Genomic DNA, 17,928 nt, shown 5'->3' with positions numbered 1-17,928 from the left:
GGCTAATATCCAAAATATATAAAGAGGTGAACCACCAAGAAGCCAAACAACCCAGTCAAAACATGAGGTATAGAACAAAACAGAGAATTCACAACAGAGGAATCTCAAATTACTGAGAATCACTTAAAGAAATTTTCAAAGTTCTTAGTGATCAGAGAAATGCAAATTAAAATGATCCTGAGATTCCACCTTACACCAATCAGACTGGCTAAGATCCAAAACTCAGGTGACAGTGTATGCTGGCAAGGATGTGGAGAAAGAGGAACACTCCCCCATTACTGGTGGGATTGCAAACTGGTACAACCACTCTGGAAATCAATCTGGAGGGTCCTCAGAAAATTGGAAATAGTTCTACCTGAAGACCCAGCTATATCACTCTTGAGCATATACCCAAAAAAATGCCCCACCATGCCACAGGGACACATGTTTATTTGTGATAGCCAGAAGCTGAAAACAATCCGGATGTCCCACAACTCAAGAATGAATGCAGAAAATGTGGTTCATTTACTCAATGGAATACTACTCAGCTATTAATTTCATGAAGTCATTGTTTTTAATATCTGAGTAGTATTCCATTGTGTAAATGAACCACATTTTCTGGATTCATTCTTGAATTGTGGGACATCTGGGTTGTTTCCAGCTTCTGGATGGAAGCCGGAGACCCCTATGGTTGAATTGGGGAAAAGCTGGAAGAAGTTGAGGAGGAGGGTGACCCTATAGGAAGACCAGCATTCTCAATTGACCTGGACCCCTGAGATCTCTCAGACACTGAGCCACCAACCAGGAAGCATACACCAGCTGATATGAGGCCCTCGACACATACACAGCAGAGGACTCATATCAGCTGAGGTCTAGCCTCAGTGAGAGAAGATGCACCTAACCTTGGAGAGTTGAGGATCCAGGGAGCAGGGAGGTCTGGGTGGGGGTGGGGGTGGAGGAGGTATGGGATGGGGAATTGTTGGGGGACAGGCCAGGAGGGAGATGAAGTCTGGATTAAAAAAGAATTAAAGAATAAAAATAAATAAATTAAAAAATTGAAAACAGATATTAGTTTAAAAACTATCTGTTTTTATATGAATGGGTCTTTTGCCTACACGTATGTCTGTGCACCACAGTGCAGTGCTGGAAAGGGCCAGAGGGAGGCGATAGATATCCTGGCACTGGAGTTGTGAGCCACCTGATGTGGGTTACTGGGAACTACATGACTTGTCAGTCATCAAAGTCATCAAAGACAGAGTTCTGGTTTCTATTCTGTGTGTGTTCTGCATTGTGAAAGCTTCAAAGTTCGTAAAGGATGACTTATTAATCTCCATTCAACTTTTTTTGCGAGGGATTCAACAATCTCATCATTGACATTCTCCTTTTGGCACTTTTGGAGAGTACGTCCGAGACAGAACGGAGTTTATTAGGGACTGTGTGTGAACACCCTTCACAAGACTAATTTAGAGTCTTTATGACTCAGTGGAGGCTGTCAATCCTAAGTTATTTGACATTTAATTCCTGCTGATGTAAATTTTATATGACAAATAGTTTCATTTAATTGTGTCACCTCTGGCTTATGTACACTATAAAAGGTTTCAGTTTTAACAGCTAGCAACAAAAGAGCCATGGCTGCAAAGGATAATGTCAGGGCATCTTGCAAGGGTACAGCTAGTTGGGGAAAGGTGGGTGGCTCTGAAAGCAAAGAACTCCGGAAGGATCCTGAACTTAGGACAGCAAGAGCCCATGCCTTTACTGAGAGTAGCTATCCTGACGAGGGCATTAGCTCTCAGATCCTTGACTGATGGTCTCGCTCATTCCCAGTGATGAGTACACATCTCCCCCCACCCCCAACCTGCCCCGCAGCTTCTGTGTTGTTTCTTGAAGGATTTCCACAAAAAATAACATCCTTTCATGAAATTCCCTGACTATATCTGCGTTTCTTCACATAGAACATACATGGTCAGGATGAATCCCTTTAAATATTGGAAAAATGCTCTTCTCTCTAAGTCCTCTCCTTGTTCCTCCAAGCCTAGTGACATCAATGGCTTTTAGTGAAGAGACGTGTCACCTGACAGTGGGAAATATTTATTTGTAAGTAATCTCCTTATCACATTATTATGGAGTTATTATAATCTGTTGGGATCCTATTTTCAACTGCACTTCCATGAGTTCAGGTGCTGGAACGTCTCTTTGCACTCACCATGCCCTGCTTGAGTCTTGCTCCTAACATATTTTTCAAAATGAAAATAAACATAGAGACCTAAGTAGGAAAACCATAGAAATGAAATCTGGGGAGAAAGTATGTGACCTGAAGGATGTGGCTGAGTGGTGGGGCAGGGCTGGAGGTGACAGATAAGGAAACAAACACTCTGAGAAGTACCTTCTTGTTTCTTGCCCTTGCCTGACTTACAGCAAATCTGAGGCATGTTGAAGTGCACATAAAGAACTTGCCAGAAGGTCTGTTTTTTTTTAAATTGGATATTTTATTTATTTACACTTCACATGTTATCCTCTTTCCCAGTTTCCCCTCCAGAAATTCCCTATCCCATCTTCCCTCCCACTGCTTCTATGAAGGTGCTCCCCAACCCACCCACCCACTCACTCCTGCCTCACTGTCCTGGCATTCCCCTACACTGGGGCATCAAGCCTTCCCAGGACCAAGGGCCTCTTCTCCCATTGATGTCCAACAAGGCCATCCTCTGCTACATATGCGACTGGAGCTATGGGTCCCTCCATATGTACTCTTTGGTTGGTGGTTTAGTCCTTGGGAGCTCTGGGGAGGGGGTCTGGTTGGTTGATATTGTTAATTTGGATACTGCCTCTGTGCCCTCTGGTTAGTCTTGCTAAGGATTTATCTTTCTTGTAGATTTTCTCAAAGAACCAGCTCCTGGTTTGGTTGATTCTTTGTATAGTTCTTTTGTTCTACTTGGTTGATTTCAGCCCTGAGTTTGATTATTTCCTGCCATCTACTCCTCTTGGGTGTCTTTGCTTCTTTTTGTTCTAGAGCTTTCAGGTGTGCTGTCAAGCTGCTAGTGTATGCTCTCTCCAGTTTCTTTTTGGAGGCACTCAGAGCTATGAGTTTTCCTCTTAGCACTACTTTCATTGTGTCCTGTAAGTTTGGGTATGTTGTGCCTTCATTTTCTTTAAATTCTAAAATGTCTTTAATTTAATGTTGCTCTGTCCATGGGGCTGCAAACTCCCTCAGCTCCTTCAGTCCCTTCTCCAACTCCTCCACTGGGGACTCCCATGATCAGTCCAATGGTTGGCTATGAGCTTCCTCCTCTGTATTTGTCAGGCTCTGGCACAGTCTCTCAGGAAACAGCTATATCAGATTTCTATCATCAAGCACTTCCTGGCATCCACAATAATGTCTGGGTTTGGTGGCTGTATATGGGATGGATCCCCAGGTGAGACAGTCTCTGGATGGCCTTTCTTTCAGTCTCTGCTCCACTTTGTCTCCATATTTCCTCTTGTGAGTAATTTGTTCATCCTTCTAAGAAGCACTGACACATCCATGTTTTGGTCTTCCTTCCTTTTAGGCTTCATATGGTCTGTGAATTGAATCTTGGGTATTCTGCATTTTTTGAGCTAATATCCAGGGAGTTATTTATGTCCTTCTTAAAGTCCTGTATCATCATCATGAGATGTGATTTTAAATCCAAATATTGCTTTTTCCAGTGTGTTAGGGTATCCACTATTTGCTGTGGTGGGGGAACTGGGTTCTGATGATGCCAAGTAGCCTTGGCTTCTATTGCTTAGGTTCTTGTGCTTGCCTCTCACCATCTGGTTATCTGTGATGTTAGTTGATCTTGCTGTTTGTAACTGGAACTTATCCCTCCTGTGGTCCTGTGAGTCTGTGATCTTAGGTGTGTCAGCACTCCTGGGGAGACCAGCTCTTTCCTGGGCAGGATTTGGGTAAGGAGGGCTGTGGGACACCCTTAGCTCCAGAGCACAGATAGAGACTGGAAGGATCCTGTCCCCAGCTGCTCCACTGTTCCTGTGCCCTGTGTGCTCCAGGTGGGTCCCGTTTTGGACAGTTATTGGAGTGAAAGTGGTGATCTCACCTGTGGGCTTAGGAGTGAGAGCACTCCTGGGAGACCAGCTCTCTCCTGGTGGTATTTGGGTGCAGAAGACTGTAGGATAGCCTTGGCTAGGAGGCACAGATCAGAAGGTCTGTTTCTAAGACACATATATTAGGGAGACTGACCCAGTGCAGAGGGAAGAGACCTTTAAGCACGTTTGTGCTCTACTTTCTGGGCTCCTCTGCTGACTTCTCAGGGCTTTAGCAACTTTATCCATAAAATTCAGATAATGCTACTTGTCTTAGTTAGGGTTTTACTGCTGTGAACAGACACCACGATCAAGGCAAGTCTTAAAAAAGCAACATTTAATTGGGGCTGGCTTACAGGTTCAGAGATTCAATCCATTATCATCAAGGTGGGAGCATGGCAGTATCCAGGCAGGCATGGCACAAGCAGAGCTGAGAGTTCTACATCTTCATCCAAAGGCTGCTAGTGGAACACTTACTTCCAGACAACTGGGGTGAGGATCTTATGCCCCATACCCACAGTGACACACCCATTACAACCAGGTCACACCTCCAAATGGTGCCACTGCCTGGTCCAAGAATAGACAAACCATCACACTTCCATACACTCTTAATAAATGAGAAGAATTTCTATTATTTGAAATTTAATTGCTGTCTCTATATATTGTTTTATAGAGCTGTATAAAATACTTATATCACTTTCATGTTATATATAAGAGAAAATGCAGGTTAGTAATGTTAACCTTGAAATTTATTTGTTAGTAAACTATTTGTCAGATGAAGCTTGCTATCCAAATTTGGGATAATCTTGGTGTATGTTTTAGTTAGGGTTTTACTGCTATGAACAGATACCATGATCAAGGCAAGTCTTATAAAGGACAACATATATTTGGGGCTGGCTTACAGGTTCAGAGGTTCCGTCCATTATCAAGGAGGGAGCATGGCAGCATCTAGGCAGGCATAGTAGAGGCAGAGCTGAGAGTTCTACCTCTTCATCTGAAGGCTGCTAGTGGAAGACTGCTTCCAGGCACTAGGGTGAGGGTCTTAAAGCCCATACCCACAGTGACACACCTACTCCAACAAGGCCACACCTACTCTAACAGGGCCACACCTCCTAATAGTGCCACTCCCTGGACCAAGCATATACAAACCATCACAGTGTTAGTCTGTCATGAGATGTGCAGATCAGGGATTTGGAGAAATTGATGGTATGGTATTGTAGCAATGATTGGCTGCCTCAGTGAAGTGTATGTGATGTAGCTCAATGTCCACTAAAGTATAACAAGATTCTATGTTCCAGTCTTCTCTTATAAAACTGAGCCTTGGCCAATAACATCAGGAGACCCCAGACCAGTTAAGGGGGAGGACAGGACAGTATGAAATAAGAGCACAGCCTGTCTACTTATCTTTGTTTCCATACTGTTAATAACTCCTAAGCCTGGTGATAGATATACTACATAATTTGCTAGATTTTGTTTTTGAGACAGGGTTTCTCTGGGTAGCCCTGGCCACCCTGAAACATGCTCTATAGACAAGGCTGCCTACCTCTACCTCCTGAGTGCTGTGATTAAAGGTATGCACCACCATGGTCCAGTCCACTGCCAAATGCAAAGAGAGCAGAAATTTGGGGGGAGGGGGGTGGCTTGGGGTGCATACCCCTAACCTCTGCATTTGAGAAAGAAAGACAGGAAGATGTAAGTTTTGATCAGCTTGGGCTACAAAGTAACAAAAATAAAATAAAATATAGGAAAAGAAAAAGAAAGGAAAGGAAGGAAGAAACTCAGAAAAGAAGGTATTATTTGTGATTGTGTCTTTCAGATTCATGGTGCTGGGAGCTTGATATGGGCCTTGATCAAAACATAAATTCAGGCAGTTCCAGAGGGCAGCAAACACACTTCTGGGGGTTATCTGAGTAGTATTGACTCATTGAAAAGTATCCAATAAAATTCTGTGACTCTTAATAAAAAATGACTTGCCAACATAAATTTACTAGGCATGATATTTTAGGATTCAATTTACATAGACCATACAGAAAGCCGTATCATTTGTTTTGAAGGCCCCATTAATGGTATGTTACATGAGACATGCCATTTACCATTAGTATAGCAGCATAGCATCCTTTTTTCTTTGTTTCTTTCTTCTTTTGGTTTTTCGAGACAGGGTTTCTCTGTGCAGTCCTGGTTGTCCTGGAACTCACTTGTAGACCTCAAGCTCAGACATCCACCTGCCTCTGCATCCCAAGTGCTGAGATTACAGGCATGCGCCACCACTGCCCGGCATGCATAGCATCTTTTGAATAAGATGAAACCGTTCATTCTAAATAAGACAGGTGACACCATATTTCAGCTTAAGTTGAAACCTTCACAGAACTGATCAAAGGAACAGCACTGAGAGAGAGATGGACGGATTACATCAAGGAGAGAAGGGCTATCATGGAATGAGGGCGGTAAGGTCAGGGGCAGGCAGCTAGAGATGATGTCTGTGGTGCTGACATCAGGGCGTGGCTAGACGGTGTGAAGCCAGAAGAGTGTAGTTTCAGAAATTCCGATGAGAAGAACCCGTTCAGCAGATCTTGTCATAGTGAGTGGAAATACATTGTTCCAGGCTTTTCACCGGTGGAGGAAAAGGGGCGACATGTGGCTTGAAACCGCCAGTAGGGGGCGCTGCAGGCAAGGAAATCAGGGATTAGGCACCGTGTTCTCAGATGTGATGACAATCGTCTCAGGTATCTGAAAATAAGCTTGTGAGTGGCAGGATTTTCAGATGTCAATAAGGGTCAGTAACCGGCTGTGGGGTTTTGGGAACTGTCCTGGGATGTTGGAAGACAAGCGACATTCTGCAGAAGAGGTGGTATTGGGATCGGCTTATGTAGGGATCAGTTTATATAGGAGGGAGCCAAGAGAGTTTACTGCTACTTAGAGGCCTTCTTCTGTGAATTTGTCATTTGATTTTGGATCAAGGTCTCCATGCTTCAGTTTTCTCACTGATGACTTGGACTGTAAAGTTGGAAATAGATGTTGGTTTTCAGAGAAACAAAAACGTTTCTGGCCTGTGGTGAGTTGTGACAGCCTTTTGCTGTAAGTTACTGTTTGAGATGGACATTTTGATCTTTCCTCCTGTACTGTTGTTAGAAATGGTGTTTAGATGCTGTTGCTGTTGTATCAAGATTGAGAGCTGTGGAGATGGCTCACCAGCTAAGAGCACTTTGCTTTTCCAGAGAACCCGAATTTAGTTCCCAGTACCCATGCTGGCTGGCTTACCACCACCTGAAACTCCAGATTCAGGGCATCTGACACCCTATTCTGGCCTCTGAGGCATCACACACACATGCAACGTGCCCCTCCCCCCCAGCAGAAATAGATTATGCAATAAGTATTTAAAACATAAAAAAAGAGACGAATGGAAGAGACACATGCAGAACTATTCTCTAATAGCTCTCCAAACCTCCAGTGACCTTTACAGCATCTTGTCTGATTAGCATCCTTCTAAACCTCTTAAGGCGCTGGACCCTGGAGCTGTGCTGTGTACAAAGTATCTGTCTGAAAAGAAGGAATGCCAGTATCTGGGTAAGCACTTAACATCTGCTGCAGCCCGCCTTCCTGGGATGGAGAGAAAAGGCTGGGTTGACTTTTTGAACTTAGCCGGAATAGGACTCTTTCTGGAAAGCAGCTGGGACTGTCAGCTTGGCTTGTGCTGATCATGAGGCCTGAGGGTCCCAGCTTGCCCATTTTTAGTCCTGGCTTAATCTTGGCTTTCTGCTCTCTGTGTGGGGGTTTATGTGGGTGTCATCTGCTTTGATCGGCTTTGCTCCATAAGGCGAGCTTTGCACTCGCAGAAGCCCTGGTCTCTGCTTTTAGTGCCGTTCGCCTCCCTTGCGATTATTTATTGTTTATGTGTTGTAGTCGTGCGGCCTTTCCTTGCCTTTCTTGGCACGACTGGCGAAAAGCAAGTTCATCTTTGCTGACATGTTTGAGCCTAGAGTTTGTAGTTTGGGTGATGATTAAGGCATGGCCTGGGAGGCTTTTCCTGTTTGTGTGTGCAGAGAGAAAAGCTGGAGCATATGGGTTCAGGACTGGAATTTTGAAGGGTAATGGACTAAAGCTTCCTTGATTTGGGGTTTGGGAAATAGCCCTTCCAACTTAGATGGAACTAAGTTTTAGAGTACATAAATCTGGCTGTGGTCCCTTGGTCATTCAAAGGTTACTTCCTAACACCATTTCCTCTTTAAGCATTCTGTTAGGGCAGGCCTTTTATGATAAAGGGGCAGAGCCTGGAAAAACCTGCTTAGGAAAAATGTTTGGTCACTTCTTGGAGTCATGGGGCGCCAAGAAGTGTGTTACAACCCACTGTGTGCTGGCTTCTGCTGTTGTTGGTCATTGGGGAAAGAATGCAAAAGGAAGAACAGAGGCTGGAAAAATCATTCCATGTACTAACTGGCAGAGTTGACCTTTCCGAGCGACCTTAGTGTTAGTGTTAGTGTTAGTGTTAGTGTTGTTAGTGTTAGTAGTGTTAGTGTTAGAGTTAGTGTTAGTGTACAAACTCCTTTCAGTCGCCATTCCTTTGATCAAGACGAAGCTCAGTGAGAAAAGGACAGTCTGGGATTGTCAGCAGGCTGGCTTTCCATTGCCAGTTCACCTGAGGGCAGGGGTTCCACCTTTCAGAAGAACATCAGGATACATTACAAGAAGAACATTACAAGATGTAGTGACTCTCCTTTTCACAGGAAAGTAAGTTCCACGCTCTCTTTGTGCGTGCATGGTGTATGCTTGTGTATGTGTTTATGTGTGGGTGTGTACAGTTGGGTGTGTGCCAGAGATCCATGTTGGTTTCCACCTTATTTTTTGAGACAGGGTCTCTCACTGAACAAGCTGGTTGAGTTAGACAAACTGGATCATTGCCTCAGGATCTGCTGCCTTAGAATGTCGCTCTTGCTTAAGGGTTGGTTTGTTTTACAGTATTAACCATCCAGTCTCACGTTTTCATTTATTTACTTATATTTGCCTATCTATCTATCTATCTATCTATCTATCTATCTATCTATCTATCTATCTATCTATCTTTGTCTGTCTATTTTGGTTTTTCAAGACAGGGTTTCTCTGTGTGGTCATGCCTGCCCTAGATCTTTCTTTGTAGACCAGGCTGGCCTTGAACCCAGAGATGCATCTGCCTCTGCCTGCTGAGTGCTTGGATTAAAGAAAGAGGCTCAGGAAATCATGGAAGGAAAGAAGGAAGGAAGGAAGGAAGGAAGGAAGGAAGGAAGGAAGGAAGGAAGGAAGGAAGGGAGAGGACGAGACAGAGGAGGCCCACTAGGGACTAGGCTCTCCTTTAGAACTTTTCTCTTTGTCTGCTGCTCGGTCATATTCTTATCCCAATCAACTCCAGGCAGCCAACAGCAATGGCATCCTCTTACTACTCTAATCTGTTCAGATACTTTTAATACTGGACTTAAAACTGGAAAAAAATATATACATATATATATACATATGTATGTATATATATGTATATATATATATATATGACTCTTTTCTTTGTAGTCTAATATCATCTCAACATTTATGAGCATCACTCAGAACTTTCAAAATATTTGCCAAGATGTAAAAGAAGAGCTGGATGTGGTGAGGTGTGGGTGCAGTCCTAGAATTTGTGAGGTGGACAGGAAGACCCTGGCTGTGGGGCTAACCTGGGCTATCAAGTGAAATCCTGTCTCAAAAAAGCTGCAACTTTAGCAACATAACTAAAGGGGTGCTCTAGTTCTGGAAGCTGTGTTGATGCTAGGGGGACTCAAGTCCAGGGCTGGTCCAGGCCTGTGGTATCCCAAGAGGCACTGAGCTCTAGCCTGATCTGGATTACTGAGTTAGTGCATTCCCCATAAGAGCTCCAGGCTGGCCATGTCTCCACCCTTCCCTTAGCATAGGAGTCTCAGCCTGGACATGTCTCCCACACTCCTCTGCTCCTAAAGGATGGCAATGTCCCCTTTCTAAGACGTACTTTTCTCTTGTGAATGATCCTGTGACTCAGACCTTGCACTGATATCAGACACCCCTTAGCTACTCCTTTTGGCTCTTTTACTATTCTCAAGCCTAAAGCAGTGATTATACTTACTGCAGTTAATATTGCCTGGCCCTTTAATACGTACCTTGAGTGTAATGAATATATTACACACATAATTTCCTTTATCCCTGTGGGAATCCTATACATGACTTACTATATCTGCTCCATTTTTTTTTTCATGAGAAATCTAAGACTTTAGCAGAGTGAAGTCACTGTCAGGATATGTGGACAGGCCTCTTCTTAAAGACGGATTTTTCTGATGATGACACCTGTCTTCTTCCTAAGTGTCATCCCTTGGGGTGTGAAGTCAGTAGCTAATTGGTTCTGAAGCTTAGAAGTTGGGCATGTGGACTGATTTTGTTTCTGAGTGTACAGCTGGCCTCTGTTAACCTCAGGGTTCTGCTTAAATATTTGCAGGGAAGAGAAGGAGGTTTAGAGGGGTGATAGGTAGAGGTGAGTCACCCCTTTGGGTGTATATTTTATCACCAGATTGAGGCTGTCTTTTCAATGAAGTAAAAAAAAATTCATATACTTATGAGCATTTGTGCCTTCCCTAAAAGTAAAATCAATGAAATTAATAATGTACAACTGAGGGAGAGGACTCTTGACCACACCTATTTTGGTTGTCTGTGTATGTTTAATCTTACAACATTTAAAGTTAATGTTTGACAAACTTGAAGTCTACACCCCATAAAAGTAATCTTGAGACAGGGGACACACACACACACACACACACACACACACACACACACACATCTCCATTGTTCCCTGCCTGGTTGTCTGTTTTCAACTCTCTCACTTTCATGCAGGCGAAGCTCTTGTCAATTCCACTTACATATTCAGGACCTGGCATTATCTCTGCTGCCAAGCATCCCTGGGAAAGTGGTGGTTTCCCCTTTGCCCTTTAATCCCAACTCCTTGGCTAAGCTTTGATCTTAGTTATAGCAAAAATCCCCTGAGAGGGTTTACACTAAAGGATGTCCATTAACTTGATGAAAAGCTCTGACAATGAAAAGAAACAAGGCAGTGTGCTAACCACCAAAAATGGGTGAGGGGCTTAGGAAAGGGAGTATTGGGGTCACAGAAGACACACTCTCCCCATCTTGAGTATTGACCAGGCTGACCTTTTAATAACGGCTATTAAGGATGTTTAAGTAAGGTGTTGCTTCTCTTCCACGGGGAACAATGACTCCTTAAATTACTTTCCTTAACTTACTGCAAACCCCGTGGTTTAAAACAACCGATAATTCCACAGCTCTGAGGTCAGAAGTCTTGAGAGACGCTTGAAGAGGGTCCTGACGTCTCAGAGTGCTGGCATTCACGTGTTGGCTGGATGTCCTTTGCAACCATTGGAAGAAATCGTCGGAGTGCTGTCGGTTCTTTTCAGTGTAGTTCTATTTGTGAAGTGCAGTTTCCTTGATGCTCCTGTGGCTTGCATCAGCTCCTTAGAGGAAGGAGCCTTGTCCCCTTTACTTCTTGTGTGGCTTCTTCTATCTTTAAAGTAGATAACTATCTTCTTTCTTTAAAGTTACAAATATAAATATCTTTTTCATCTAGAATATCTTGTCCACTTTTCTCTCCCTTGTCTTTTTCCATATCTTGTTCAGCTCCCCACCCCATTCAGTTCCACACACACTTTCTTTCTCCCTCTGGGAAGTGGACGGGAGTCCCCATCCCAGCCTAAATGTTATTCCCAATTGACAACTTCTCCCCCAAGAATGTATTAGCTTCCTCCAGTGGAGTATCATTGGGTACACAATCCACACCTAAGGAAGGCCACATGCCCAGCAGCAATTGGCCAGCACAGACACCATGTCTTATTGCCGTTAGAGCGCATGGAATGGTTGTCAGATGTTTTCACAGCACCGTTGGTTCAATGATTCAATGAGTCCTTCTCACACTTCTATATCTATGACTTTCATCTTATCTTTCTGGTCTCTCAAAATATGGAGAAAGATTTATTCTTCTGTTTTTATTTTGTATTTGTGCTTGCTTGTCTGATGTGTAACACATACATGCAGTATCCATGAAAGCCGACAGGGGGCGACAGATCCTTAGAACAGTTGTCAGATGCTTGTGGGAAACCACGTGGGTGCTGGGAATGGAAGTGCCCCCTGCAAGAGCAGTGAGAGCTTCTAACCACAGAGTCACTTCTCCATTCCCAGAGCTGTGATTTCAAAGGTAAATATGACCAGTTTGGATCTATCGAGAAAATCTCCAAATTTTAAGGTTAACTGTCTTGAGAATTTAACGACAATCGCAAAATGGCTTTATGCTAGCTCCAGTTTTTGCTTAAACAATCACCAGGCAGGGATTTTATTTTAGCGGGGCCCCTTATCCTTTTTTAGTACTTCTTGGTCCAGCAAATAGTATTCTAAATTCTCTCTCTTGCCTGCATTCACCACAGAAGGGAAGAATTAACCTTAGGGCTGTATGCGCTCAGTTATGTTTCTCTTGGTTTCTTCACAGTTCATTTTGTGAACAATCAGCTGAAAGAACACTTACTATTTTCCCATAAGGTGACAGCAGAGGCATTTGGCTTTATCCCCTGTGACTGAGTGCTTTGGGATTCCTGTAGTGGAGACTGGATTTCTGCAAGGATACAGCTGGAGTTTCTCTGTGGTATGTTCAAGAGACTTGGAAGCTACAGCCATCCCTGAGTTGTTTCTAGTTTCCTGAAACCCTCCTCGGCGGAAGTCTAACAAATGGCAACTCAGACTCCTCTTCATCTTCTAGCTTCCTGCATCTCTATAAAAGAAGTGTTTTCAAAGTTGTCGAAGGTAGCTGTTATAGCCACATTACTCAGACTGAGTTAGATTTGTGTTTGTGGGTTCTAGTTCTGGCATTATACAGAATAAATCACCCTGGCAACATTGTTTCCACTCTCTTCTTTCCCCTCTCTCCCTCCCTTTTCTTCCTTCTTCCCATCTTTTCTCCCTTCTCCAAGTACTCCTTTCCTCTCCTTCTTATCTCTTGACTTCTCCTATTCCTCCTCCTCTTCCATCTCTCTCCTCTTATTTCTATTTTCTGTCCTTTTTTGTTTTCTTTGCTGGAAAGCAGTATATGCTTTTATATTTCAGCAGAGTTAAATGACTTCGCTATTGAACAAAAATACATGCTGCCCTTCTTGGATTTTTAACTCCTCCACATGTGCCCTTTACTTTCTTCTTTAATGTGAATTTTGGATGGGGAACTGTCCAATGCAGGTGAGGTGGAATAGAGGCTGACACAGGCTGTGCACACTCAGGAACCTGCTCAGCATGCTGGGAAGCATGTGTTCTGCTGGGATAAATGAGTCGTCTCCTTCCTTGCTTTACAAACAAAGCACTGTGAATGGAGAGGAGGCTGAGAAATAAATGCACGCTAGCTATATTCCAGGTGGGCCACAGGCAGAGCAGACATTAACCTCAGGGATGTAGAAAACCCTGGGGGGGGGGTAGAGTTGTAACAGGCATTTACCAAATGCGGTGGGTGGTTAACTGAAAGCTTAACCAGAACACGACGTGATGGGGGAAATTATGGTTGTCTATTTGCTTCACAAATAGGCCTTAAAATGTATGTGCTTTCTCATGAACTCACTACAGCTGTGATTACCTCCATAAAATCTGCACAAGTTCAATGCAAAAAGATCAGTCAGCATTTTGGCAGGCAGCACGAGTTGGATTGAGGAGGTTACAAAAAAAAAGTGTGTGTTTGGGTATGTGAAGGTGGAAGGCTGACATGTTAGGGAATATCTGGGGAAGGTAGGGAGACATGGGGGGGTGAGTATGATGAACATATATATAGTGTATATGCATAAAATTGTTGAAGAATGAAGAGAAATTACAAATATATATTTATATGCCTAAGTGCTAAGTATACTCTAAATTTATTGCAGGTAGAGTAAAATGTGAACATGTCAGACATTTCATATGCTTTTGAACATATTCCATGCATAAGCTACCCTGATTTTGAGATGTAAGTGAATTGCCCTCACCCATTGGACACTGTTTTAATTAGGGTTTCCATTGCTATGAAGGGACACCATGACCAAGGCAACTGTTATAAAGGACATTTTACTGGGGCTGGCTTACAAGTTTGAAGATCCAGTCCATTATGGCAGGAAGCACAGCAGCATCCCAGCAGGCATGGTACTGGAGGAGCTGAGAGTTCTACATTCCTGTTCTGAAAGCAAATAGGAGAAGACCGGCATCCTTAGGTAGCTAGGAGGAAGTACTCTTTGTCACTCCCACAATGACATACTTCCTTGAACAAGGCCATACCTACTTCAACAAGGCCACACCTCCTAATAGTGCTACTCCTTGGGCCAAGCATATTCAAACCACCATATTCCACTCCCTGGCTCCCACAGGCTTATTCAAATGTATGAGTCTATGGGGGTTCATACTTTGCCATGGCGTATTGAGAAATACAACTCAACTTCAAAAGTCCCCAGAGTCTACAGCAGTCTCAACAATGTTAAAAGTCCAAAGTCTCCTCTGAGATTCATCCAGTCACATAACTGTAATCCCCTATAAAGTCAAGTAGTATCTCTATGATGTTCAAGTCCTTTCAGCTTTAATGACTGTAGCACACTTCTTCTCTTGGAATGGTTCCACTCTCTGAGAGTAGCTTTCCTCAGCAGGTATCCCATGACTCTGGCATCTCTAATATCTTAGGGTCTCCAAGGTAACCTAAGCGTCATATCTTCTTGTTCTAATATCTGGGATCCATACATTATCTTTTGAGCTTCTCCAAAGGGTTTGGGTCACTTCTCCAGCTCTGCTTCTGCAGTACTCCAGGCTCTGGTTGATTCTACTCCACTGTTGCTGCTGTTCCTGGAGGTCATCCCATGGTACTGGCATCTCCAATACCCTGGGATTTTTCTTGACAATTAGACTTCACCAATAACAGCCTTTCATAGGCTCTCTTTGCAGTGCTAAGCCTCAACTTCTTTGCATGACCTCTGGGTCATCAACTGCAGATGAGGCTGTGCCTTCACCAATGGCTTTTTCTGTCACAGTGCCAGGCTCCAGCTGCTATTCATAACTCATTTATGCCTTCAAAGCCAGTACTACCTGGGTGATTCTTACACATTACCAAGACCAGCTGCAGCATGAGGTTATCTCTGGAACACAGCTTCTTTGTGCTCTCAGAAAACACATCCTAGAAGATTTCACCGCAGGGATGTTCATCTCTTTTTAATTTCTTAGCTCCAGCTAACCAGCATCAATTGCCCAAGTAAACCCTTCTAGTCTTGACTCTAAAGTCAGAGCCACATGACCAAAGCTTTGGGGTTCTGATGCTTGATGAGGCTGGAACAGGCCCCTTTGTTTTATTACATCCTTCACTGCCTAAGCTTGGGTATCCTGGAATTTGCTCTATAGATTGACCTTTAACTCAGAGCTCTTCATGGCTCTGTTGTCTGAGCTGTAGGATTAAAGGCATGTACCACCACACTAAGCTTTTCTCTACTCAGAACTTTCTCTGTACCAGGATGACCTTAAACTCAGAAATCCATTTGCCTCTGTCTTCTTGGATTAAAGATGTGTACCATCATGCCTGGGCCTAAGCTTTTCATGGCCACTGTGCATCAAGATGCAGATCAAAAGCCTGTGTCTTCAAGCCTCAAGATCTGGTGGACAGGTGTGTCCTCCACTTCTGGATTATAGTTCATTCCAAATTAAAGGTCCCAATAAAAACAATAATCAAGTAACAATGACAACACCAACACCTAACATTATATAACTATCCCTTGTTCAATGGCAAATGCATAAACAACAAGCTCAGCCGAGTGTGAGCCTCCCTCAAAGGTACCATTCCCTTAATCTCTTTATCTCCTCAAACTCTGGATTTATCTCCATTACACTTTCTGGTGCCCCTTTATTACCATTTTTTTAAAAAAAACTATTATTATTTTCCCTTTTAAAGCTTGCTATGATTGATCAAAATGTTCTTCATGAGAGTAAACCAGAGGACAAAGTCTATAGTGGGCTTTTTTGTTGTTGTTGTTGTTTGAGACTTGCTTGGTCAATACAATTAATATAAATCACTTTACTTTAGCCTCAGGTAGATTCTTCAGACAAGGGCAAAAATCAGCCACATTCTTCACCAAAATATTACAAGAACAGTCTCCAGGCAACATACTAAATAAAACTCTTCTCCTCAGAAACCACTTGAGCAAGGGCTACAAAGTTCAAATTGCCTTCTGTACCACGGACTTTCATATTCCCCTAGGATGGTCCAGTAAACTCCACTTAAAGCATCCCACTGCCTCCCCAATCCAAACCACAAAATCCACATTTCTGCCAACAAGAACACGGTCAGGCTTTGTACTGGCTGGTTTTGTGTCAACTTGACACAAGCTGGAGTTAGCACAGAGAAAGGAGCCTCCCTTGAGGAAATGCCTCCATGAGATCCAACTGTAAGGCATTTTCTTAAATAGTGATCAAGCAGGGAGGGCCCAGCCCATTGGGAGTGGAGCCATCCCTGGGCTTGTAGTCCTGAGGTCTATAAGAAAGTAAGCTGAGCAATCCAGGGGAAGCAAGCCAGTAAACAGCATTCTTCCATGATCTCTGCATCAGCTTCTGCCTCCAAGTTCCTGCCCTGTGTGAGTCCCTGTCCTGACTTCCTTTGGTGATGAACAGCAATGTGGACGTGTAAGCTGAATAAACTCTTTCTTCCCCAACTTGCTTCTTGGTCATGATGTTTTATGTAGGAATAGAAACCCTGACTAAGACAGGCCTATCACAGCAATGCTCCAGTCCTTGGTACCAACTCCTGTCTTAGGTAGGGTTTCCATTGCTGTGAAGAGACACTATGACCAAGGCAACTCTTTTTTTTTTTTATTAGATGAACTCATTTATTTGACACATTAAGTTATGCAATGAAAAATATATGCAACTGCATAAAAAGAACCATGTTTTAATATTATTAAACACAGCAGTGGCTGAAAATAATGAATTGTAGAATGGACCCCAGGATTTAATGCAAAAAACCCATCCCATACAGAAAAATATCAGGCTTCTAGCTTTATGGAATCCAGCACTACACGGGCTTCTTTATACTCCTCGGCTTCTTCCAAGTCTTTTTCACTTTCTAATATCAGCTGAAGATCAGTATATGCAGCCTCTAACCGACGCTGGCAATCTGGGACCATCATCCGGGACTCTTGCAGGATCTCTGCCTGCTTCTTAATGGTGTAGTTCTCCATCTTCAGCCTTCATTTTGTCAACCTTTTCGTCTTGCTGCTTTGCTTCTTTTTCATACATCACTCTTTCTTTGACCAATCTGACTGCTTGCTGGAGCTGTTTGGGCCTTGTAGGAGGGGGTGTGACACTGAGGTGTCCAAAGCCCATCAGGCCCAGTCTCTGGTGTTCTCGGACTCTATCCGCCTCACTACTCAGGTCTTGTTCTTGATCTGCCTCACGGGAGGATTGGCCATGGTCCCTAAGGCACCGCAGGAAGGAGAGGCCCAAGGCAACTCTTATAAAGGACACCATTTAATTGGGTGCTGGCTTACAGTTTCAGAGGTTCAGTCTGTTATCATCATGGTAGGAAGCATGACAGCATCCAGGCAGGCATGACTGGAGGAGCTGAGAGTTCTACATCCTGTGCCAAAGGTAAACAGGAGAAGACTGGCATCCTTAGGCAGCTAGGAGGAGGCACTCTTTGCCCACCCCCCACAATGACACACTTCCTCCAACAAGGCCACACTTCCAAATAACGCCACTCCCTCAGCCAAGCATATTCATAGCACCCCAGATATCCTCGTAAAATTCTGCACCATCACATGATTTTCACAGATCTCTGGGGCTGTGATTCAGCACCTGCCCCTGAATCCTCACCACTCTTCAAACCAATTTTTA

At 43.6% G+C, this 17,928-nt stretch overlaps 1 pseudogene; it reads right to left on the bottom strand.

Annotated features, from left to right (window-relative positions):
* Window positions 1–17,078: 17,078 nt before the first annotated feature.
* On the bottom strand, window positions 17,079–17,504 carry LOC110297044 (tubulin-specific chaperone A-like; annotated as a pseudogene).
* Window positions 17,505–17,928: the final 424 nt, after the last annotated feature.

This window comes from Mus caroli, unplaced genomic scaffold, assembly GCF_978045245.1.
Source record: "Mus caroli unplaced genomic scaffold, Mus_caroli_1 scaffold_7, whole genome shotgun sequence".
NCBI lineage: Eukaryota > Metazoa > Chordata > Mammalia > Rodentia > Muridae > Mus > Mus caroli.
This window is presented reverse-complemented; position numbering and strand designations above follow the sequence as displayed.